The sequence below is a fragment of the Lichenostomus cassidix genome, chromosome 20 (assembly GCF_008360975.1).
Source record: "Lichenostomus cassidix isolate B80296 chromosome 20, HeHo_3.0, whole genome shotgun sequence".
NCBI lineage: Eukaryota > Metazoa > Chordata > Aves > Passeriformes > Meliphagidae > Lichenostomus > Lichenostomus cassidix.
The window spans coordinates 12,716,908-12,740,905 of record NC_139500.1 but is presented as its reverse complement, the minus strand read 5'-3'; the positions used below and the strand labels follow the sequence as shown (position 1 = coordinate 12,740,905).

General features: G+C 40.4%; 1 protein-coding gene across 1 annotated transcript in view; it reads right to left on the bottom strand.

The window, feature by feature from the left end:
- ITCH (itchy E3 ubiquitin protein ligase) overlaps positions 1-23,588 on the bottom strand; it is a 57,864-nt gene extending 34,276 nt beyond the window's left edge. The window contains exon 1 of the mRNA XM_085079553.1: positions 23,465-23,588. The gene's annotated coding sequence lies outside the window, so the exon portion shown is untranslated. The remainder of the gene's footprint in view (positions 1-23,464) is intronic.
- Between the last annotated feature and the right edge of the window lie 410 nt (positions 23,589-23,998).

Sequence of the window (23,998 nt, the reverse complement as noted above, 5' to 3'; positions counted from 1 at the left end):
AAACATCACCTGCCAGCTCTCAAGCACTTTTCTGCACACAACATTACTTCCAAAGGGAAAGGAACGTGTTAGCTTAGGCTGCTGCTATCTGTGAGTCAAAAGACTCCATTTATGAACTTACAGCTGATAACACGACATGCAATTTATCTAACTCCAAACAGTCCAGCCATGCCAAGCAAATCAGAATTTGTACACGGAGACTGGGTCTCAATACGGCAACTTTCTTTTTGGAGGCTCCGATTTGAAGCAAAGGTCTGTGACAGTGACTGTGAAATTGGTAATTCCACAGGTATTTGAAAGTGGTGAAATGGGAAGTTCTCTCACCCTGCAGTTTGCTGATGCCAGTGTTCCCTACTGCAGAATGTGACACCAGCAAAAAAAGGTATTAATGACTTGCTTAAATAGTATTTGGTATTATTAGTAGAGTTCAATACTGTTACTAAATTTCAGATGCGAATCACACAAATTTAAATCATGTTAGAGTGAAAAAGATTTTAATGTAAGCATTTAAAAAGTAGCCTAAATTTAAATGACTTAGAGGGCCATTCTTAGGTTTGCTCCTGTGACTGGTTCTACAAAACTCCCTGGGTATCCTTTATGCTGCACAGAAGCGATCAGATCACATCTAGACCAAGACAGACACATGGGACACCCTGAAGGAGTTCGGATTTACAGAAGAGCTGCCAGTTTCCACCTGGAGAAATAACACTGCACAGAATACACCTGGGATCCCTGAAGGGGATCATTCTCAACTGAACTCCCACACTAAGCATTTACACCATGCAACACTCATTCAAAGCACATGTTAAAGCCAACTTTCATTTCTAACCCTGCAAATGCACTCCTTAAAGTTATTTTAGTAAGATTTGATCATTTTCACTGAGAATGTGCAGGAAAAAAATCTAGCAGCTTAACCACATCTGAAGTGAGTGTCCTGCAAATACCCACCAAATTAACACATGGATGTGTAAATGTGTGTCTTGGGAGACACAGCCTTCACCAACAACCAATTCAAGAAAAATGTCAGGAATATATTGCCTGCAAAAAGTTCTAAAAAAGAAAACTATGCTACACATTGTTTAGTTCTCTCAGTTGCCAGAAAGTTTCTAATTATTTTTGAACAATAAAACTGAAGAGTCTTATTTTATTGCACTCTCGCTAAAATCCAGAGACTGTTCACTTTCTGGCAAGCTCTATTAATTAACCCGGAAAAGGAGAGTTCCAGAGGAAGAAGCAAGAAGCAACAATTTACCTCTGCCCTGCACTTCAACAGCCCCTGCACCTCTTTCCACGTTTTCCAATACCTTGACTCCAATGCCTTTTCTACTCCCCTTAACTGCCCTATGAGGAAGACTCCAGAAGTGGAATAGTTGGTTCCATGCCAAGCTTCCAGCAAGGCATAATCACTGAACACACACTGCAGTTTTTCTCTCAGCTGGGCACTCTTCCCTATCATGCATGTATATACTTTACCTGGATTTTTGACAACTCATAGAAATTTAATCAACTACTTCCATCTCCATCAGATTTTTGCCAAAATGGATCAGTAATTAAGAAAGTCCCCAGTGCAACACAAGGGAAAATGGGAAGAGAGTAGGTGGAATTATATACACTTCATTTTGTTAGGAAACAAAGCTAAAATATACTGATTAGCCAAAGAAGAATCTGTGGTGACTAATGAACTAGACTTAAAGCAAAAGACAGTGCAAAAGGCAGTAACGCCATTGGTCACATATCCAGCTAACTTCTATATTTAAACTTAATTTTTAGCTTTTCACTCCTCTTTATTTATGAAACAAATACACCAAACAGAATTTCTTTGTGTGTAAAAAACAACTCTGTTAAAAGTTGCAGATGATTTCAATTCAAAACCAGGCTAGGGCAACTTGTAAACCTAATCACAGAATACAACAATATACACTCCTCAATCATTGTTAAAGTACTTCCATTTAGTTTTATTGTAATAGAAATGATACTTAGGATTGTGAAAAGCAAATGTCTTCATAAATTCAACGTAATGCAACAAGCACTTTCACATATGATTTCAACCTGAGAATGCATATTCAGTTTTTCTTCTGCAGTAGAAAATGAAACACTTAGGAAATATTCAGGGATTTAGTGTGGTTTGGGTTGGGTTTTGTTGGGGTTTTTTTGTTGTTTTTGTTTTATTTGTTGGTTGGTGTTTAGTTTTGTTGTTCTGGTTTTGTTTTAAATGATAATAAACTCCTATTGCCAATTTTTCTCCCAGATGCTGCTATACTCACTTCCAAGAAACCTGACAATGTGAAATTTAGGAACATTAGCTGAAAAGTTTGAGAACTGTGAGAGAATGACTGGGGCAGTGTAATGGATGTTCAGAGCATGATCAGGTAAGTATGATTTTCTCAGAAATGAACAAGACAAATTCTTTGGCAAATAAAAAGACAGAATATAGAAAGAATATCTTCTTGCCATTAAAAAAACGCACTCAAATAGTTGTCTGAATTTCTTTGGTGGCTGCATACCTACTCCAAAGGAGGTTTGGTTCTATAACATCCTACCATAACATGTAAATTACTAGATAAATTATACTCAGCTTTATAATTGCGTGTGCCATTGTTGGTACTCAGGCAGGTTTGAACAAACACTACTTAAAATAAATCTGCCCCACAGCAGGGAACTCGGACCATGCATCCTTTTGGTCCTGTTCTCTGAATCCCACCTGCAGTGCTTTCCCAGCAGGTTCTGTTCTGGCATGATCCAGTGCTGCTGAGGCATTGTCAACCAAGACAGCAAATCTCACCACCTCAGTTTACAGTGTCAGTGGTGTGGAAGAAAGAGGAAATTCTCAGGAGTGCAGCCAGATGCTACAAACACTTTTGGAAAAAGGAAAGCAGCAAAGGCAGCCTCAGATATTTTTCTAAGAAATCATGAGAAAGCTGCTTTTCTCCCCACTCTTTTTAGTGCTTTGTGGTTAAAGCAAAGGAAGGGAAGAGCTGGGAAGGAGCTTCTCACCCTACAAAATCAGGGAGTATAAACAGAAGACAAATGCTATCAAAGGCTTGAGAGACCTTCAGTCTCACACCAATTTAACTAAAGTAACTTTAAGCAGCAGTGGAAGTTATCTGGTAAAGAACCAACTTACTGAAGAAGGTAATTTTGTTTCATATGTATTTGAAAGAAGACACCTAGGTGAGAATGAAACCCTGTGACTGTATTACACATGCACAGCTTTGAAAATAGGCTGGCACATGCTCTTTATAATTTAAAAAATACTGAAATCACTGCACATTGTTGGCTGCTTTAAATTTTATGTTTAGTAATTAATTTTAATAATATGCTAAGATGCTCTTTGCAGGTGTTCCTATTCAAAGTGCATTTGCAATTTCAATAATGTAGAAAAGAAATTGCATAATGAAAAGAATTCTTTTCACATACCTTGTAATTTTAACAATGGTTTTGAAAACCTCATGATGTAACAGGAATACAGACTTTTGGAAAGAGCATAAAATATGCAAAGTTTTGTTTAAAAAATTGCTTGTAAAATGTAACATGTCCCTTGATTATCAACAGGTATGTGATAAATACATGAACTTTTTTTGTGTGTAAAATTATAGAAACGCTTTCTCTCCTTCCCCCAAAACACTGAAGCCTCTCTTTAACTGAAAGCATGCATATTGTGGAAAAGGTTTTTCTCTTTAATGTTAGCTGTAACTACACAGTGAGCCCAGGCAGAGACAGGGAGTTTGGCAACTTACTTGCTTAGCAAATTAGCAGTTACTTTCACTGTTCAAGTTTCATCTTTAAAGTAAAATGTGGTTTGAAAAAGCTGGTTTTAGTGGTTTACACTTTTTTTTCCCTAAAATAAGTTTTAAGGATGTGGTCAAGTTTGCTCAAACAAGTCAAAAGACAGAAAGGAAGAAACTGCTGAGTAGTCAACCAGGGAGAAAAGAATAGACACAGATTATAAGAGTGTTGAGTACACATTGGAAAGGGAAACAATTATGAGGTTTGCATCAAGGATATTTATATAAGGAACGGATCAGAGAGGTTTAACAAAGAATGCAGCTTGGCTCCCTTTGGCCATTAGTGGATGAGCAGCTCTACATCCATTCACCAGGAAGGCTGGAAAATCCAAGCAGCCTGTGGCAGAATACAACTGCTGTAATTTAAAATGCCCGGATTATTTTTTGTACAAATGTGAAATGCATAGAGCATCTGAAAAGAGGCTGTGGGTTGGATTACTGAGCTGTGTGGTCCTGTCTGCCCTGCCATCAGAGCCAGCACAGGCACAGCTCCCTGCAGCCTCCACACTCAGAGTATCCAGGTACGCAGCCAACATCCAGGCAGATGTTCCAAGAACAAAGAGAGAGATCCCAACTGGAAGATAAGACTGGAGCCAATTCAATACCCTGGCTAAAAATGTATTTGCGGGGAATACAATTTAATCGGTTTGGGAAGCAAACCAAGTGACATGACCTTCAGAGGCTGCAAGGAGGGAAAAGCAAGATATATAAACCACAAAACAAATGAAAAGAGGTCCCCAACTTCTGTCCTGGCCCTACAGTGGACTTGCTAATGAGAAATCCTTGACACTGAAGTAGAAGCTTCATCTACTATCCTGTCTTAAAATTGTATATTTTACTTTTTTTCCATATCTGATCTACGTATACAATATATATATATGATCTATTGTACTCCTGGCTCATCACAGGAATCACTTTCTTGTTACATCTCCTCACAGATTATCATTTCTGCACCCTTTCCAAGGACAATGGTCTATCCAAGTCACAAGTCACATCTCCTCTAATTCTACAAGTGAGATTACCTGAACTTATTCTTTAGAACGACCATCCTGAATTTTTCTATTCAATCTTTTACTGCTATGAGCAAATGTATCTTGTAGAAAATGTAACAAAGATGCTAAATTGAGATGAATGAAGCAGCAATGAAAACATGTGCATATAAATTAGCAAAACAAGTATTAAAATGGCTTTGATAACAAAGGGCACTTCTTGAAGTAATAAAACTGAGGAGTGTTTGAGTCAAGGCCAGGATGCCTTCACTCTGATAAGACTCCAGCACAGATGCCTGGCCAGCAAAACAGCCTGTGCTTCAAAGAGGAGAGTGCCAACAGGGTTATGTCACATCACATATGTCATTCCATTTCCTGTCAGCCCAACAGGAAAACATATTGTAGCTTTAAAGATATGGATATTCCAAATAAGGAAAAAAACAACCAGCATTAGCCTTCACCAAAGATTTATGGAAGCTGAAGTAAGGCAGATTCTGAAGCAAAGTACTAGCAAAAAACAACTCTTGACTCCTAAAGGATATAAAACATCCATCTAGTAATTTGTTGTCAGCAACAGGAACCTAAAGCACAATAAACAGTGACAGATACCATTTGTTCCATCCTCCACAGAGCACAAAACAGACACTGGCTATCTCACCTAAACTTGTGGAAATGTCCTGGTGTCTGTGAGTACAAAAGTGAGAGAATGACTTAAAGAAACGCGTGAGAGAGTACAATGAATGTGAGATTTTAAAGATATATACCCATTCTCTGTGGTAAGGAGTGAGACTCTTTACCTTCTAAAGTCTCACACTGGGTTCTGTTTTACTAATTTCCTGCAACCTTAACGCAACATGAATGATAATGAGTGTGATACCATACTGACACCCTACAATGGCATCAAAAATGACTGTCACAAGCAGATTCTAAATTACAGCAGCAAAGACTGAGAAATTACATACTATCAGCCTTAAACACCTTTTCTAGAAACAATTATTTATGCAATAGTAATCCTCAGTGCTGATTCCTTGTTGCTCCTAAATATCTACCACTTCAAGAGAGAACTGAGCATGGCAAACTCCTCTGAATCTGAAGTTTCCACGCAGGAAACGCTGAAAAACATTGACCCTTGCCTACCAAAACAAATACACTGCCCATGGAAAGGAAAGGCAGAATAACAACTCTGGAAACATTGAACCCAGACACCCAGTGATATTCACTTTAACATTTCCCTCAATAGCTGGGATCACCGGTGTTCCTTGTGCAAATGGCACAGGTTAGAAACTGGTCTGTCAACTTCAGCCTGCAGAGAAAAATGCTTCCTACACTGCTTGCAGTCCAAATTAAACTGTCTTCAGGCCTTCCAAACTGGAGACTTGCATCAAAATTATAGAGAATTCATTCAAATTATAGAGAATTCATTCATTCATACCATGCTCACTAGCATTCCTCTGCAGCAAGAAGTCTGCTTGTAAAACCTCCATCTCAGCAGAAATAGTTCATATTACTTTTTTCTATACACATGTAGCATTTGATTTTCAATAAAAGAATTGGGAAAAAGACACATAAAGAAACACAACTGTAATATAAAAACCTCAAAGAAAAAACAATGTAATTTGAGTTTTTCACACTTTCAATAGTACATCAGAAATTCCCTAACCATGAGCTGTTCTTAGAATAAAACTGTGACAGGCAAAAGGAATAAAAGGACAAAAGGAATAAAACTGGTATTGCCACCAACTCAGACAACTTCCCAGTGGATTTCCTTCCTAACTAGGAGGATGTTAGCTTTTACCAACTTTTAAGAAATGCTCAAAGAGGCGAAAAAAAGAAAAATGTACATGAACATCATATGGCTTTTGCTTGATTTCCAAAAGCCTGGCAAGAGCAGCCACTGCAGAGCTGCACAGGATAATTAAAACCATTTGTGAAAACAAAGAGATGGTCTATTTTTATTTCAGCCATTTCCTTCTCATGGTACAATCCATTTCAAAGAGGACAACAATTTATATATGCAAACCACTAAGCTAAAATTGTTTCACTGTGTAATCTTCAAAATAGAGCAATACTTAAAATGGTTGGTTCTTAAACACTACTTCTGGAAAATAACATCTATGAAACTTGGCATGCACGGTAGAGAGAATGCCCAGAAACCCCCAGTACAGAGAATTAGACTAGTATTAAGATGTCAGAGAAGGCAGTGAAACTGGAATAGCTGTAACTACCACAAATTTAAAACACATTTTTAAATTACTGGATTTACCCATATTAACTGGACATTAACTGGATTAACTCCTGCATTTTACAAACCACTGATTTTAGAAATTAATTTCGGTCCTTAAAATTCTTTGCAAAAAATCTTTGCTATCAACATCATTTCAACACAATACTTCACTGACTCAGAACTGTGTTTCATCCTAATGCTTCTGTGATGAGGTTTCAGGAAAATTTCCCAGTGGGAGTTCACAACCAGAACAAAGTTACAATCTGGGGACTGGAAGGTAAGCAGTTACCCTACTACCTGCAAAGCAAGACAAATTGCTTTTCACTCAAGAAACTAGATATTCAAGCCTGTTCCTTTTTAGCCCAGAGTTCCCAGGTGTTATCATGGGCTGGCAACACTCACAAAATAAAAGCTCATTTATGGGGTCTGTGCTCTTTTATCAAGTTCATGGTGGGAAAAAATATTTTCCTAGGCCCCCTTTTCTGGAAGCTACTTGTAGGTCAAGAGTTTTAATTTTAAGAGTGTTGGCTGCCTTTTCTCAATGAAGTAACAGACCCCTAAAGGTGTGAGCACACAACAATTTTACTCATCAAACACATCTAATCACGTTTGATTGTGGAGGCAGTGAGCACCCAGCAGCCAGCTTGCTTAACCCACCCCACTGCTCTGCTGTGACTGATATAGGGGGGCTAGAATTTACTAATTTAGGGGAACTAGAAGCTGGATAATAATTTTTTTGAACTGATTTAGAAGGCCAAAGATTGGATACTGATTTACTAAGATTTGCTTGCTGAAGACAATGTATTATTCACTTAATGATTTTGGGCCTACCTAGTAACAGGGAGCATATAGAAAAGAAAGCCAAATAATTGAGAAAAACTACTGAGTGTGACCAAACATCCTGCTCTCGGACCCCAGAACTGGTACAAGTTAGTTCTAAGGCTTGGACTTGGACCAAGAACCAAGGGAGCATGCACAAGGGAAGAGGGTGAGGAGTTCATCCTGAGGAAGACTACCGACTTCATCCCTCATTAATTATTTGGGACCCTCGCCCACAATTAATTGACACTGCGCTTGCGCGAACGTATTTAAATGAACTTCAAACACATTATAACACGAGGCGGGGATAGGTAATGAATATGTATAGGGGCTTTGCTTAACTTTATGCATATGTAACCTGCAACCTAATATAAACCCAGTGAAGTGCTGCTGATGGTGTGCATGTTTTTGGAGGGGCTACCCCCCATGCACCCCAGCTGGAATAAACACATACCTACTTCATAACTATTTGAGCTGTGGTGTCAATCCATGCCTCATGACCATCATGCTTCTTACAGAATGGTTTAAAGGAAATTCAGCTTTTAAAACACAAATTAAACTCACAACCTGAAACCCACCATGTGACAGTACTGTGAGCAGAGAATTTATGCCCTTAAGAGGTTAAGATTCTAGAACTGGGCATGATTGACTAGACAGTGAGCAGACTTCTCAGAATGAGCAATATTGTTTTACCATAAGGAAACACCCTTTTAGTGTCTCCAAAGTTCCTCTGACCCTAAACATTTCTGTTACATTGTTACTGTAGATCTCTAACAAATAAGACCTCAAGTTCTAACAGTCAGAACTCTCACATCTTGTAGAAATTAATTCCAGCTTCCCCTCTTAATTCTTCCACTTCCTTGCACTGTGAACCATGTCCTATATGGATCTTTCCGGAAACAGAGGTTAAAGAAATATTCTCTGCTCTAACTCCAGGGATATCCTTCCTCAGAGAGGAAGAAGACAGACTGTAGCTATGTAATCAACAGCATGTATTGCCCCAACAGACAATAAAACATTATATATTCTACTTTTGAAAAACAATTGTTACGCTTCCAGGTTTCTATAAAGAAAGTACCTAGAAAGTATAAACAGCATTTTTTCAGTGGTAACCTTGGAAGAGAATTTTCTCCAGGGAAAAGCACACAGTGCCCAGGCACTTCCAACCAGTCACTGTTAAACTGCTCTGACATTAACCTGACCAGGTATCCAAAAACATTTAGTGCTTTCTATGAACTGCAGCTGCTTGATAAACACAATATCCCACAGCACACAGCCTTGGTTATGGTTCACCCAAGTAGCATCCCACCCTGACTGCAGGAATAACATATTTGTTTTGTAATCTGGTTTCCCAACACAACTCAAATTTTAACAGAAAGGACAACTTTGAGCCCAAAGAAGCACAGAAGAGAAGTAGTGCAGGTAGTTAACAACACAGTTACCCAAAGCAGTAATATGTTTTGCTCCACCTGCCCTACAAAAGCTTATTTAGCCCTGTAGCTTCAGCTGCCTCCGAGGCAGTGACGCTCCTACAAAGCAAAAATCCCAAACTTGAGCATCTCAGTCAAATATTCATGGTGGTGTTAGCAACAGGTTATTTTAGATCTTACCATGACAGCATGCAAAGGAGTCTTCTGAAGTTTACCCAAAGTCCCCTCCTGCCTGTTGCTATGGGAAGGGGAAGGAAAGAATTTATCTGGAGGCCTCTGCTTATCACTGCTTCAGCTGCATGACACTTTAGTGAGAACAGATAGTCACATAAATCCACAAGCTATAAGCTACTTATTCACGTTATTCAATAAATTTTTAATTAGGGCAATGAAATAATCTTAATGTGATCACCCAGAGCAAAAATATTAAGTAAAAATTTTACATTATTTTCCCCCCTTTAGGCAATTTTCTTACTTAAAATCTACTAACTGATAACTGCCTGGAAGAGATAATTCAAATCACCTCCCTTTTAGCCATCTTTTTACAGTTTTAACAATTTTCCTGCAATGCAAGGAAATTTGTAGAAGTAGTCAGAAAAAACACAAATTAATACGTACATATTTAAAACAAAGGCATTCATGGATTAAAAACATAAAACACATAAAACACATGAACAAAACTTGAAAACACAAAAATACACCAGAAAAAAAACCCTAAAATTTTGCCTGTTATAAATTATCTGGAAAATTAAGGACAAGAAGACAAAGTACACACAATAGGCACTGACTTTAAAAGTCAGGGTACATAATCTTGTGAAAATTTTCACTGAGGATGAGAAAAGCATGCTTGGTTTTACTCTCAGACATTTCTGAACACAGTCTAAACAAGTGCCAAGCTGCATTTATATCTTTATCTCTCAGACCCTTTCCATGTATTTCTGCTCTTCCCTACGCTACGCGTTTAAGCAAAACACGATCTAAAAATGATCTGAAAATAACATAAATGAAAATGTGTTACTGAAAGAGCACATGAGGACATCCTAAAACAGGAATACACTTCTAGGAATTGCTTTCTATTTTCCTCCTTTTTTTTTAATAGACTCAAACAATAATTTGGGCTGTAAAGGGCCTCTGGGGGTCATTCCTGTCCAACACCCTCCCAAAACAGCGAGTATCAATGTTAAACCAAACTGCTCAGTGTGTCATAAAAATATTCACTACACTCAATTAGGAGCAAAATATAAGTTATAATAAAGGCATCTTAATAGATATTCATGTTTCCAGATACAATGACAACGAAGTGAGTGGCTCTGAGGCTTTATACAAACACAGATCTGTTTTCCTAGGAAATAAATGTGCACAACACACACAGATTTAATCCTTAACATGTCAGGCTTTTGACATCTCCCTAACACACTGCAGCTGAAACCTATCAAGGAAACCAAAACATATTTAATATGAAATTACAAAAATATGCATTCCTTAGAAATGTTATTCCTTGTGATATTTGCAATAATATGGTAAGAGATGGCTCACAGTCAAGATTGCTTACTTCTGTCTGAACTTCATACCATAAATCAAACAGTTTTACTAAAACCACAGGAAAAATCTAATAAGTAAAACAAACAAACCAAAACTTGTATATGACAAGATTTATTTTGTTGTATGATTTAATTCTTAGAAGTGCAATGACTTTTTCAGTGTATGTTGGTACATTCATTTCAGATGACTTTAAACTGAAAGACTGAGAAGAGTTTCCAAGCTAACTCATTTGGAAGCATTCTCCTGCTTAGTTTTTCAGCTACTCCTTTAACACCTTAGGATCTGTGTTTCCCTGCACCTTTTCTTATTAACAATACATATAAATGCTTCCGTTATTCTCAGTTTAGGGTTTTTTTGTTTGTTTCTTTTGTTTCTTCTTGAAGACTTTCACTGCTTCTTCATTTTCAAAACTTGTTCATATTGTACATATTCAGAGAAAACTAAAATAAAAGAATAATAAAAGCTGCATTTAAAAATAAGACTATTACCCTTCAGCTTGTACCAGCTAATTGCACTGTCCTATGACTTCTAAGCTTCACTGGGGGAATTACTTGCCAAAACGGATTCCTATTTTCTTACAGACCCATTTTCACCTCCTGTTTTTAATCTTCCTTAAAAACTCTGTGCCCACACCTTTCAGAAATATTGTAGTCAACCTGTCTCTTTTTTGTTACAGCATCTTTCCCAATGGCACAGTCTTTTCCAGGGATGATGGTCTCTGAACTCCCCCTATACCTCCCCTGATGGGATTTGCTGTGCTCACACCCACAGGCAGTGCAGGGCAACAGGAGAGGGGCCAGGCAGGAAGACAGGTCTGTAGACCCAAAATGCATGTGGGATACGTTCTGGGAGTTTTAGTTTGGAACAGCTCTACAGGGATCCCACAGTAGCGCACCAGCAGGACCGCAGCTTCCAGTTCAGTTTCATCCAGAAGCAACTCAGCTGCCTTGATCCAAGCTCATTTCACAAGTCAAATCAAGTGCAGTCTGTGAGAACCTTCAGTGGATTAATTTCCAAAGTGCCCTCCTTGTCCAAATTAAAACAATTAAACCACTAATGAGGATTGTTTCCTTTCCCCCAGTTCTCTCTGCTATGCATTCTGGCCCTGAGGAAAACCTCCACAGGTCTCCCTCACATCCGCTGACTCAAGTTCACTCTTTTTGCATTACTTCTGTTCTCCTCCTTTAATTCCCTGCATAAAGATAGGAGTATTTTCATGCGTGACCTTGCTTGGCCACTTTATTTCAAGACTGCCACCTTTCACTCCATTTCGACAGTTTCAGAAGACATTCTTTTTCAGAACACTTTCCTTTATAAAATTATATAAAAGGAAATTCCAAAGTTTTCTGCTCTCCATCAGTAGGACAGACATGCCTTTTCCCTTCTGTGCAAAATCAAGGCTAGAAAATTGTTTCTACAAAACTACTAGAAAGTCAGTGAAGCCCACTCTGTGCCACATTAAAGTGAAAACTCTGGGTCCTGTGAGTGACTCTACACATTCCTGGTACTGAAAAAAACAAATTATACTCCTTTCTTTGAAACAGCAAGAAGGATGATCCAAGAAACTACAGGCTGACCAGTGTCATCTCACTCCCAGAGAGGTCAGGCAGCAAATTCTCATAGGAGCCATTTCCAAACAAAATGTGGGCAAGAAAGTGATTTGGATTAGTCAGCATGGATTCATAAAGGGGAAATAATGTCTGACCAACCTGACAGTTTTCTTTCAGAAGATGACTTGGTAGCTGAGATGACACCATGTCCTACAATGTTCTCCCACACAAGGGGATGAAGCAGGGGGCAGGCAGCACTGGGGGGCAAACTTCAAGCCTGGGTGAAGGGCAAGGTTCCCAGGGCTGGGATCAGAAGTGCACTGTCCAGTTAGAATCCAGGCATTAGTGCTGTAGCCCAGGGCTACAGACTTGACCAGTACTGTTTAACTTCTCCATTTATGACCTGGACAACAGGGCCTGGCTCACTTTCAGCAAATATGCTGATGGCACAAAAATTCCACAAGGGGAAGTGCAAAGTTCTGTACCTCGGGAGGAATAAACCCATGCAACCAGTAAAGGCTGGGGGGCAGCTCGACAGAAAACAACTCCGCAGAAAACACTGGTGCCGTTGTACATGAACCAGCAATGCTGCTTCTCAACAACAAAAAAAGGGCTGCCAGCACCCTGGATTAGGAAAAAGCATCACTAGCAGGATGAGGAAGGTGATCCTTCTCTTCCACTCTAATTCTGGGCTCCCAAAATCAAGTGTGACACAGATGTACTGATCTGACACCAGCAAAGGGCCACAGAGACAATAAAGGAAGAAGCTGAAAAAGCCTGGATAGTTAAGCCTGGAAAAGAGAATGATTGGGAGGATCTTATTGGTGTGTGTAAATACCAGAAGGGTTAGAAGGCTGAAGGCAGACTCTCCCCAACAGTACTCAGGGATGGGACAACAGCTAACAAATTAAAATACAGGAAATTCAACTTAAAGACAGGGGATGGAGTTATTTATTTTTCTGTGAGGTGGTTGAACAGTGGAGAAATTGTCAAGAAAGGTTACATCACCATTCTCAGAGCCATTCCAAACCCGACTGAACATGTTACTGACTGCTCTAACTGGCCTTGCCCTTAGCAGATGGATTTGGATTTCATGTCCAGAAGTCTCCTCTAACCTCAAGTACTCTGTGATTCTCTGAGTTCCCTAAAACAACCTCAATAATTCCTGTTGTACCTGTCCTGTTCTTCTTGCTTGTTGTGTTTGAGTCTCTGTCTTGTAGCAGATTCCTCCTCTAAAGAGATATTTATCAAGCTGGTCATATAAGCTATTTTTTTTCCTCCAAACTGAGGATCCCTTTCAGTGCCCAGTTACTGATACAGCTTAAGTTTTACTAGTTTGAATAGAAAGGAACAGATCACATAGATCAGCATTGCACTTTCTTCAGGTTCAGTAATGTTCATCTTGAGTACCACTTATTTTAATTTCTACAGCTTTTCTCAAGTCCAGTACTAAAATTCAATGCACAAGTGTACACCAGGTATTTCCTCTCACTTTAAAAAACTACTTCCATTTCCCTTATTGCTGCTGTGTATTATAAGGAACAAAGCAATACAGCTTGAGTAAATCTCCTGCATGTCCAGCACTATACAGAGCCAAGTGTTAGTCAGATCCAATTAACGACCATCAGGTAACATAAAACTGAAAAACATGCGAAAATCAACTGGTTCAACTGTCCCAACACAAAGATGCCACTGGGCACTTCATATGCACACTGGTTTCCTGTTTTATTTTCATTTTCTTTTGCCCTGATAAGAAACCTCATAAAACATTCACATATTGCCGCCTAGGAACCTGAGGTATCCCATCATTCCATAAACAACATCAGAGATGAGAAAGTCATTAAATATCATGGCTGATACTCTGTTTACTCAAAAAATATCTTAATTTGTTGATACTTTCATATATTTCCTTCATTTTAACTTATATGATAATAACTTCCCCAAGAAAATCTGTACAGTTACCCATATGTTGCTCTGTATCTCTCCCATGCTTCTTTAAAGCCACTGTCCTGGTACTTTCAAATCAAACTAATTACACTCTTTTACATAAAAAATATCCCATGTGTGACAAATTTAGGCTGGAGTGTCACTTAAAGGATGCTGATCCTCTAACAGTTTCTAAAAGCTTCTCCTGGGTGCCTACATAAATTAATCCAAATCTCAGTGGGAAAGAATGGCAGTGCAGTTTCACTTACAATACTGAAACCAAACAAAAATGATGCAGCCAAAAATCCCAACTATATCTATACAGGTAATTTTATTTTGGAGGTATAACATAGTTGCATACTGTAACATAGCTGCATTTCCCATCAATGTGCTCTTCTACCACTTTAGCCTGGTGATTTTCACATATCCACTGACTTTCCCTGATCTCCCAGTGCCTACGTTTATCTCCCCTATCTCATTAGTACAGACATACCCACACAGCATCACGGCTCAGATTACTGCTTTATGTTATTTTCTAAAAAGGCGGAAATAATCAACCTTCATGAGCAAATTTCAGAAACTGCAGAACTTAATTTGATGCTCATGGGAAAAGAGATAGAAGACTGATATCGGTAGATATGCTAGAGAAACACTTGAACTTTAACTAATTTGACTAGTTATTTTGTGACTTGTGATCAAAAGAAAGTCCATGGTTTTTGTATTACAGCTATTTAAAAATGTACTTCAAGGGCATTACTTATGAAGTGTCAATAAGAAACACTGTCTCTACTGTAAAATAGCACAGTAAAACAAAACATGAGGCCACCACCTTCTGTTTCACCATCCACCTTGCAGCTTTGGAACAAGTCCCTCAGAGGCAGTTACACACTCAGTTGTTAACAGAAGACAGCATCTACACAGGATTTCATAATCTCCGGCCATTAGCTCTACTTCTTATTTACAGCTCAGTGCTTACCCCAACATTATTTCCCCATTCCTTTCTCAGAGCTACATTTCATTATCAATGGTTAGTACACACACTTACACGAACCTGCAAAAATGGGAAATGAAAAATAAAAACCAGAAAGCTTGACCATTAAATTACCCAATTACCTGTAGTCATTCTAAGAATGACAACTTCATCTGCTGTTACCGTTGTTGTACATGTTTTTAAAATTGTACAGTTGTAATGCTTTTAAAAGTAGCCTTTGGAAAGACTGTTGCCTACCAGCAAAATGTAAACCCTGATTATCTCACCTGGAAGCCTCAAATGTAGCAGATACGATTTCCAAAAGCACAACGCTGGTGTCCACATGATTTTTCAAGATGTTCTGTGAAGGATTATTCAGCACACAACACACCTTGTTCTAAATGTCCAATAGCACTGGTGAAGGATTAAAGAGTACAAAACCACATCCCTCTGTGGGTATAGCCCCAGACACACCTCCACTCCTTTGCTCCCAAGAACACAGACAAAAAGGCCAATGGAGCTTTCAGTAGAAAGATACTGCCTATAAAAACTTACTAAACAGATCATCACTGTAGGTACCAGAGCAACAAACGAAATCGAAACACTCTGCACAGCTCTGCAATTCAGCCTGGCAATGCTCAAAGAAATGATGAATCATTGCCTACTAGCAGCGACAACCACACATCTGAAATGTGCTGATGACTTGAAATCTCTCAAAAAAGAAAGCTCTTTGTGACTTGCTGCTTGTACCTGCTTTAGCAAAATAGATGGTGTAAGACAGTTCCTGTTGATTGACTCAGCTGTGGGAAAAAGAACTGCTGGAGACAACGCACTGGAATTTTGACAGGTAACTCATTACCAAGGTATGGCTACACACACACTGCCCCCTAAGAAAAATAAGCTGCTTCTCTGAATATTCTTACACAGTAGAATCAAAGAAACTAGAAGTGGGAAGTCAGGACTTGCAACAAAATGAAGTAATATTCCTGTGTGCAAAATTCAATGTCAGCCGAATATAAAGGTTGCATTTTTCTAAGGTAAATTATTTATTAGTAAAGTAAATCCAACAGATGTAATGGAAATTACAATTTCAGGGAAGGGGGGGTGGGCAGGGGGAAGTATTGAGATTATTTAAGTCAACCCTGAGGTATCTGAATGTCTGCTATGGATCACTGTCTTTTCCAAAACTGCAAACAGGTGCAAGCAAAACCTTGAGTTCCAGAGGAGTCATCTTCATGTTTTCTAATTTCAATGGAAGTCTATTACCTGCTTCCTAGGAATTTTTTACAAGTGACCAGATGGCAACATGAAAGTATAGCCGTGGGTGGATAACACAACCATCCCAACCTGACTGCTTGCTACATTCCAGCTCATGCCTCTCTGTAAAATAAAACAGAAACTATAGGAGAAAGGTGGCCTACAACTATACCAGAACTATACCACTATTTCAATATTATCAACACTTCCATTAAACTTGGTTTTTGTGGGGCTGCCCTAAAGTTCCTTTGACCTTCATCAAAAGATATGGCAGATTTCAGAAATCTTAATTCTTAAGAAATCTTAATTCTCTCAAAAAGAGCAATACGTAAAATCATTAAATAAAAGTTTGAATCTTTACACCCTAGATCTTCTGCGTGGAAAAACGGACAATTTCACATTATAAAAACAAACAAACCAACAAACATCTGCCAACAACAAACATTAATTGCACCCTTGCATTTCAAGGGACTTGCCTTACAGCTGGGATACAACTGGAAGCCCACAGGTGTGTGAAGATTAGGACAGGCTCTTAAACTAAAATCTGCAAGCGAACCAGAGGTAAGTGCACCACATGTGTCAGCAGGGCAGCTGCTGCAGCTATCAGGCAGGGCAGATGGGGAGTTCTCCTGCAGCTGGATACTGCACAAGGAGTGGGGCCCCCCTTCCCCTTGACACTCCCTCGTCTCACAGTCCTTCCCTATCTTTGTGTCAATTCTAGTCAGAACCTGACATTTGCTGACCTATTTAAATCCAGGAAATCTTCAGGAAAAAAAGCCTAGGGCCCCTGATAACTGTGAAACAGTATATTTTTTAAAAACAAAATTGGCATACTTTGCATGCCCTGGTAAAATATTCTGTGCAGGGAGGGTAATTCATTGTGAACACACTACACCATATATCCACCCCTTCCTGGCTTCCCTGGTCATGCATCATGTGGCAAATCAAACCCACATACTGGGGCAAAAGTACAGGCCCATAGGGTTATAATGCTGTGCAATGACCACCTTAATCAGCAAAACATCCTTTCAGCTATAAACCCTGAGTCTGAACCATGTGAGGAGTTCTGACAATTTTCTTCTAAATTCTGTTCAGATACTTATCTAGTTTGCAATACATTAGAACATTACTGTGCTTGACTAGAAGTCATGAAGGCAGAAATACAAAATAGAAAGTATAGAGTTTACTATTTTTATAGCAGGAAGTGAAATTCCAAAAAGCAGAGAAATCCCAGCTGTGACACAGGCGCTCTCAGAATAGATCTCATCCCTATTATTACTGTCTCTAAGTCCCCTCCTCTCTCACCTCCTACATCAGCCATCCTTAACTGTGAATTTCATTTTGTTGTGTCTTCTCCACTCAAACACAGAGTCCACTGGGCAGCTCCCAGCCTCGAAATGAACGGGCATTAGTCTGAAAACGTTCCCCTTTAATACCCCTCCTCCAGACAGCATTATTTTGTTCACATCCCAGATGTGAAAGCAAGACTTTGCCTAAATGTTATTTTTCACTTTAATAACTCAAATTCTCACTTAGTGCCTTAAGTCTTGTAGTTCTGAGAGCCTGATGACGAGTGGAAAAGGAGGGAAAGGAGAAAAATGTCGTGATATGCCATGCCACACCTCACAGGGCTATGTTTAAAACCTTTAAACCATGGAGAATATCAAATAAACCACCAACAATGTCAACAGGTCTCCACACAGAGCAAATCCACCTGCCCAAACCTGATTTCAGAACAGGAGTTAAATACTCTGATTCAATGGGTGCACGAAAGAACAATGAGAACACCACTGCCTCACGATACCTTATTCATTGACCTGAACTAGATTTGGTTCAGGCAAATGTTTAATAACTGCAGCATTGCTCTGGAAATCGGTCTTTTTAATATTCACCTTATACAAACAATGTCTTGTTTGTATAAGGCAAAAAAAAGATACTCTAAAGCCCTACTGGTAAACTCAGTTTACCAGGCACCAAGTGGAACATGCCAATTACCTGTGGGATTACTGCCTGAGTATCCTAAGTTTTCCTCTGTATCTTTAGGTGATGAGCACTTAAACAGAAATGTTACACATGGTGAGGATCCACCTGAAAACACAGGTGACAGCTGTTTGGTTTGGGTAGCTATTCAAACTTCTTTCATGTAGAGTGAGGTGATCAAAGTGTCTCCCTTCAGCATTTCCCTCCTCTTTCCTGTTACCATTACACACATTCTTTCCCTTCAAACAGCTGGAATAAGAAACTGCTCTGAAGACTTCATCATTGAAGACAACACATGCACTGGGCCAACCACAGACATTTAAGAACCAAAGCAGCTTTGTGATCTTTGAACTGGTGTCTTTAATGCTCCTTCCAACCCAAATCGCGCTATGATCCAGATACAAAAGGCAAGTCAGTGTCACAGTCTCACTTTTTATCTTCTAAGCTCATGTATTTTGTCTCATTTCCTTTATAAAGTGCCTTTCACATGCAGGATCACCCAGGAGGTCTTACTTGAATAGATAGGAAACGGTGTTGAGGTAAAATCTGGTGAAAACATGCAGCTCACCACTTTCACAGAAGTTAGCAAGTCTGGTTAAAGATTAGGCCAAATACGTTACAATTTAATGTACATTTTTTATATGGGTCACCACATTTCTTTTATCTAGTCTCTGAAATTATATACTTAGAGCAGTAGGAAATATACACATACATATACAGGGCACACACACTTGAAGAGACAAGCCCTATTAAGAGAAATTAATCACAGTGATCCACAGATCAGTTAATTCAGGCTCTGACAAGCCAAAGCAAAAAAAACCCACTCTACAGATGAGGAATCCTTATACAGAACAAACTCACTCGATCTAGCTGCTTTGCAAATAGATCAAAAGAGCAGCACTGACAAAGCAAAAACCTCAGGGTGTCAGAAAAGTAGAAAAGGAGTATTCAGGGCAACAAGTCTTAATCCATTCAAGTGTTTATGAAGCAAGAAGTGAATAAAATAAAAATCTGAACATCTGAGCACTGTTAAGCAAGAGTAGTGATTATTAATACATAACTAAAAGTCAGCTAGCTGGGGGAGGCTCTAAGGATGGATACTGACCAAATGCATGTTAAAAATTAACACAGCCCACTCTTCCGTGTCTTGGTCCATCTCTTCAGCTTGCTCAGCACTGAGCTTTCCTTCACTGTTTCCACTGAATGAGGCAAAGCTAAAAAGGGTAGTAAGTTATGAATGACTTACCCAGGCAAAAGTTCCAGCCCAATCACATGAAACTAAAGGGATCAAAGAGTGTATTTTATTTTTCAGTAAATGAACATGCTTCCTGTCACACATTTTATATTCCTGATGGATATTTCACTGCAAATGGCTATTCATTTGATGAATTAATAATCAGAAGCAGATTACAGACCTGTCTTAAAATGTCTTTTTCTATTTCAAGATCACTGTAATCTTTTACCTGATCTTTCTTTTCCTTAGTAATACACTTCAAAAAGATTACTAGGTACCCAGCTAATACTTAGAAAGAAAAATTATGTGTAAAGGCTACCCTTGAGAGAAAAACAGACCTATAAAGAATAGAAACCTGAGAGCATGAAGATCTTATAGAGGCTGATAGTAACACACTCCTTTTGAAAGCTCCAGCTTCCATATAATGGGCTAACAAATCCAGAATCTGAGATCTGCACATTTCAGGTAAAGGTAAGTCACCCAACTTCTACTTGATTAGAAACAAGGTTCCACACAATCAAATTTGACCAATCCTCCTGAAGAGAATAGGCCTTTTCTTGCTGAGCAACAACACCCTTTGAGTTTCAGCTCCAGCTTCAGAATCAGTGATGTAACTCCAAACATGACAGGAGTTCTGTGCCTGACTGAAACAATAGGCCTCTCCCAGCAGCAGAGTTGAGAATAGCTCAGGCAAGTGGGTGGAAGGCAGGAATTATCAGTTCCTAAATAGGAAGACAGTAATAAAACATCTTAAAAAAAAAAAAAAAAGAACAGCAACATACTGCCAAGTTTGAAAAAATTATTTGAATAACCAGTGCAACAAGATCTGGTATCATGTTTCCTCAGAGGGGAGAAAAAAACCTGCTGTGCTTTGGTATAGTAAAAGTAGAAATTCCAGGCATAACTTGAGAGCTGGTCATATGAAACAGGGCCTTGACTTCTTTAAAACGCTCTTTCCCAGTTTGTTGCAATACTTCCATTTCTATTAAGTGTAATTTGCAATTCTTATGAAGAAAAATATCAATCCTTCAGCTCTAGCAACTCTGCACTACAGTAAAACCCGAATGCCAGTCACCTACAGAAAATGCCCAAGTCTCCACTGCTTTATTCTTCAGACGAGAAGGATGAAGAACAGCTACCTTCTCTCACCAAAACGTGCATGCAGGATTAGCGCAGCCAACAGTCCAACCAAGCCCAAGAAGGACTGCCTACAGTCTTTAAAAACAGTGAAGTTATGAGACAGTAAAAGTAAGTATCTAGAATACTCCCAAACTAGACTGTAATCATGGCTTGTCTGCTTCCTCTTCTGAGGCGAGCACTCGCTTCAAAATGCTTCTGCAGCTGGGCAAAGTACAGTTACAGTAAGGAACTGTGGCCAGCACTCCTTTGGATTATGCACACACCTTCACTTTCCTCAGCTGTGAGGGCACAAAGAAGTTCCTACAATTACATGTAAGTACAGCAGAATGACAAAAACAACATTACATGAACATAACTGGACACCCTAACGGAAAAGCTTAAAAATAAACTCCCAGGAGCACTCCCACAAACTTCACCATTATCATGTGAAAGAGGTTTTTCTTCTGCTCTCACCCTGCTTTTCCTTGCTTTTAAGAAGAAATTAAATTGGTTTTGCTGCATGAAAAGTACTTTGATATGGCTGAATACGTTTACCACTTTGTTTAAGCAGCTTAAACTCACAAAAGATGCTTATTTAGATGCTATCATTGACTGATACTGATGATGCTGTTGAGAAGTGTCTTATCTATTGCATATGTTGTAAAATAGGAGAAAATTTCTTTGTAAATCTCTCATGAAACATTTTTCAAGCAGTCTATGACAAGCTCTCTTAGAAAAAAATTATTAAACTCTAGAAGACAAACACCATGCTACTTTACTGCCTTTCTTCCTATTACCTTATTTATTCTGTAGTTTTCCCCAAAGCATTTTGAAATTTAGAAACAAAGAAATAAGATAACTCATGTTTCAGGTTTGTTTCACGACAGAATAAACAGAACTTGAAGAAGGGAGAGAAAATTGAGGGAAGAAAAAGAGGTGATGCTGCCTAACTAATAAATTCATATGAATAATCTCTCAATCTCTCTTAAACCCCAAAATAACTTTAATCTGTAAGAAGCTTTCAAAGTTAGCACTCAGAAGTCTCAGTTATTTTCCACTCCAACATCATCTTTCACATCTACTGTATAAATTCTTGTTTTAAAGAAAACTCACTTTGGGTCTGAATGCTACATACTATTCCAAAGATCACTTGGAGGTGAATGCATTCAGTGCAGTGATTAAATGTCAGCTAAATCACAACTAAGAATGCACACTAGACATAGTTCAGATTTAAACAGCTGTAGTAAATAGCAAGGTAACTGTAATTAAATTAGAACTGCTTTGGACTTGCACTTCAAGAAGACAGAAAACAATTTACTCTTTTTTCAAACAATACATTTTTAAGCATTAAAATCCTCAGAACCAAAGACGGCCTGTGATTCATGTTTCATTCTTAAACGCCTGTACCTTTTCTCAGGTAAAAACAAGCAATTTACTAGTTCTACTGTCACTCTCTCAGCACAGAATGTCTTCTTTCAAATATCAGTCCAGATTTCTCTTCACTTCTCTTTGAAAAGGTGACTGGCAGGGTAGTAGAGAGCAAGCAAAACAAGTGAGAAACTCATGAAAATAAGCAGTAATATATTGGGAAAAGACAGTCTAAAATACCCTGGTTTCTGACTTCTTAAATTCTAACTAAGCTGTAAAGGTAAGTTTTACTGGGGGTATTTCCTGAAGCGTCAAGGGTAAAGGATGCCACAACACAGGCACCCCCAAATGCCACACCTGCCTCTCTCTCCGCATCACACACACCCCAGGTCTTCTGCCAATTTAACATCACAAATTACAGCTATTAAAACAAGCTGAATTCTTGGATATCAGAGCAAACTAGACCAACGCATCCTCGAACACCTTTGTCTGCTTTTATCTCGATACTACTGGCACACAAGGTCAAAGACAACCTGCGTGGGAGCCTGAGAGTTAACAGCCAGAACTTGTCTATGTTTCCAAAATAGAGCGGTGGCACCAGCATTGCCATTCTGCTGTGTTTACAAGAGGGAACACAGTTCGGGATAAACCTCTGGCTGTAGTCACGCTTTATCGCTAGGAAACATCCCTTCCAGGTCCGGCTGTACCCGGCCGTGACAAAGGCACCGAACCCTCGTACACGCCGAAGGAGCCCCCGGGACAGGGGTTACACACGGGGGGAAGGAGGCTGTGCTGGAAGGGCTGCGGAAAGCACAGCCCTGACGGGAGCGAGCCCCCGAGAGGGCAAAGGTTTAGGGGCAGATCCTGGCGACCAGAGCCGGGAGAGGCTGGCGGGGTCCGTCCGGGAAGGGACGAGACACTGCCAGGGAGGGCTGAGGAGAGGACTCGGAGCTGGAGGCACCGGAGTACGGGCAGGTGCCCCCGGCAGCCGCGGAGGGGCGGCGGGACCGGGCAGCGCGGAGGTCCCGGGACTACCGCCCGCGCCCCGGCGAGAGAGCGGTGCTGCCCTGCTCCCGGAGCTGCCCCGCGGGGCCCGGGGGGCAGAGCGGCGAGTCCGCCCTCAGCGAGCCCCTCCCGGGACGAGCGGCCCCTCCGGATCCGGGCCCGACCGCGGGGTTCCCGCGCCCCCGGGTCTCCCCGCCGCCCGCAGGGCCCCGTCCCCAGCGCTACCCCCGTGCCCCCTCTCCGTCCCACGGCCCCGCTCCGCTCACCGGCCGCAGCTCCCCCGTCCCTCAGGTCCAAGATGGCAGCGCGGCCCGCCCGGCCTCCGGCAGCGACTTGGCAAAGTCGGGCGCGACGTGCGCAGGCGCCGAGTCCCCCCTATCGTCGAGCAAGGACTACAACTCCCGGCGTGCCTCGCGCCAGACACCCGCACGCTCAGTGCGGGTCACGGGGCCTCCCGGCTGGGAGCGGAGGGGCGGCGCCGTGAGGGGCTGTGAGGGGCGCGTTAAGCCGTGCATGTCTGTACTCTGTAGGGACGGGCGGGGAGGGCTGGGGGCGTTCACCTGGAGATGAGAAGGCTCCAGGGACATCTTAGAGCGCCTTCTAGTGCCCAGAGGGGCTCCGAGGGACGTGAGAAGGCACTGTGAACAAGGGCCTGGAGTGACAGGACAAGGTGCAGTGGCTTCCCACTGCCAGAGGTCAGGGTTAGATGGGATATTGAGAATTTCTCCCCTGTGAAGGTGGTGAGGCCCTGGCACAGGGTACCCAGAGAAGCTGTGGCTGTCCCTGGATCCCTGGCAGTG